At 36.0% G+C, this 2,444-nt stretch overlaps 1 protein-coding gene across 6 annotated transcripts in view; it reads right to left on the bottom strand.

Annotated features, from left to right (window-relative positions):
* LOC106679419 (uncharacterized) overlaps positions 1-2,444 on the bottom strand; it is a 26,242-nt gene that overhangs the window by 2,389 nt on the left and 21,409 nt on the right. The gene's annotated exons all lie outside the window — the stretch shown is intronic.

Below are 2,444 nucleotides of genomic sequence, written 5' to 3'. Positions count from 1 at the left end.
TAACTTACAGAAAAAAGGTTTACATAATAATAATATAAATTATAAAAAAAATAATATTTACAGATATCAAATAAGATTAAAAAAAAACAATTAAATTTGACATATACAAATAGAATAAAAGAAACATCCTAAAATTAACTTACATCTATAGAGAAATACTTTATTCATCTATGCTGCCCAAATACATCAGGTTGCTACATACACAGCATACTTATGAATCCGTAATCGGACATATATAAATTACATATAATTACATGGTATAATAAAATAGAAAGAAAACAGTTTTTTTCCCTACAGTTTCCTTTTACAATCAATTTCAGTCTATACTCCAAATACAAATATTTCAACTCATTCCTTTTTTTCTTTCCCTTTTCTGTTCCTTCAATTTCACCATTTCACAATTTTTAATTCACCCGATCGACAAATTCACTCTCCCGAATTCACCCTTCTAGATCCTCTCCAGTGACCCGCTAAACAAATTCACTATTAGACGGCAATGTGGGATCAGACCATTAATAATAGTCACAGCAGTAGACCACTTTACCAAAAAACAAACAAATAAATAGATTTTACGAGAACAATACTAACACATAAATTTAAAGGAAAATATAATAAAAAACCCGTTACAAGAAACTCTCGAATGGATAGATAAGTTAAAAAAAAATAATAGTACTAATAAAATAAAATAATTTAATGAATAAATTAGTTAAAACACACAAATCGACAAGTCCACAAATTAAAATAAATAAATAAAACAAAGAATAATCTCCGAGCTAATTCCCATGCAGGTGATGGTGTATGATCCCCAGGGAGTCCAAAATAATATTTTCCGCCAAGATCGCAATATCCTCGATGCTAACACCTAGGCCTTCTAAGAAGCTTCTTGTTCTATCTGGTATTGTTCCGCGAGATCCAAACCAGAGACCTCCCACGGTGAACTCTCTCTCTCCGAAGGTCTCGCACTGCATGCTGAGCTGAGGACAGTCTAGTTCGATGTGAACGGTTCTCTGTTTCTTTGGTTTCTTGAAACTTTCTATCTAACATTGTGCTCCCGAATTACTATCACCCTAAATGGGCACTCGTAACATTGTAATTCCTTACCCCGATTAGAGCTTAGCTTACGGTATACAATCATCCCGATTTTTATCGCTCCCATGGTGTCCTGGAGGTCCCGAACCACACTTATGCATTTTTCAGTTTTTATCTTACCGTGTACCTTGTCCAATGATTTCCTTAGCTCTATTTTATTATTAATAATGTCCTCTTCGTTCATAGTTGTGGGCCTGTAGCCCCGTCGATGCGCACGTGTCCGAAAAGTATTTCGAACGGTGAAAATCCCGTTACTGAGAGAATAGAGTGGTTATAAACAACAATTGCTTTACCTGTTGGTCGGCTCCAAGGCCTTCTCTATCAGAAGTACCCTCATACCCTCTACCCGTTAAGCCTGACAAATTGTCTCCATATTTACCTCTTTCTTTTTCACCGTCCTTGTATTCCCGTTTCTTCCAGGGTATCCCTGTGGTTCTGAACTGGCTGTAGGTTACTTTTGTCCATCCAGTTCCCATTTCATCTTTGATTCCTCCTCTCTTGCGCTCGAATCGATCATCTCTTCAGCACACTGGACGAAAGATTGCTCTCTCGGTAGACCGTCCTTTCTTCCCATCTCTTTGGACTATTGAACTTTGAGGATCGTACCTATGACCCCCATTCTGCCATTGGCCTACTCGATATTTACTATTTCTCTAATTTTTTCCGTTATTTGATTAAACCGGGCGAGAAGAACCCCGGCATACTGCCCACTAGTGAAGTTTTCTAACCTCCCTTAATATTTGGAGGATGCAATCTTCCGTCGTTCATCTTCCACCTCCGAAAGCTTTCTTTAATCTTTAATACTATGGGCCATTTAGTTTCTTCGTCTGTCTGTGTTTGGTTCAGAGTACACCTCTTTATCCAACGTCTTCAACGAATCCGCATCTCCTTTGTTTAGTAAAATTCCTATCAGATTGTTTTAAGAAGGATAAGATCTGTCTTACCTAAAACATTTTAGTGCTGATAGTACAAGAGCCGGGAAGAAATAAGGGCAGTTATCTCGCCCCAATTTTTGATTACTTTAATGAAAACTATGTATAATTAATAGTCAAAATTGATGAGTCTGCCAAGCATAGGGAGGGGGAATAAAAAATGGCGGCTGTTTCAAAACCTTAAAAACACTAATTTTTCATCCGGAGCTCTATATCTTAAAAACTACCAACAACACTAGAAAACCTAAGAGAACATTATTTAAAGAAGAGTGAATTTGCTGAAATATTAGCCCTAAAAGAGCTATTTACGTCCAATAGTTCTCGAGATAAAGCTTTTTAAAAAGAAAAAAATTCTTAAAAATCTACTGAAAGATTAGTAGTTAGTTAATTTATTTTGAGAAATCTATATCTGAAGAACTGTAA

Source organism: Halyomorpha halys, unplaced genomic scaffold (assembly GCF_000696795.3).
Source record: "Halyomorpha halys isolate HHAL.00 unplaced genomic scaffold, Hhal_1.1 Scaffold13.1, whole genome shotgun sequence".
Classification (NCBI taxonomy): Eukaryota; Metazoa; Arthropoda; class Insecta; order Hemiptera; family Pentatomidae; genus Halyomorpha; species Halyomorpha halys.
Note: the sequence above shows the minus strand (reverse complement) of the source record. Positions and strands in the feature narration are given on the sequence as shown.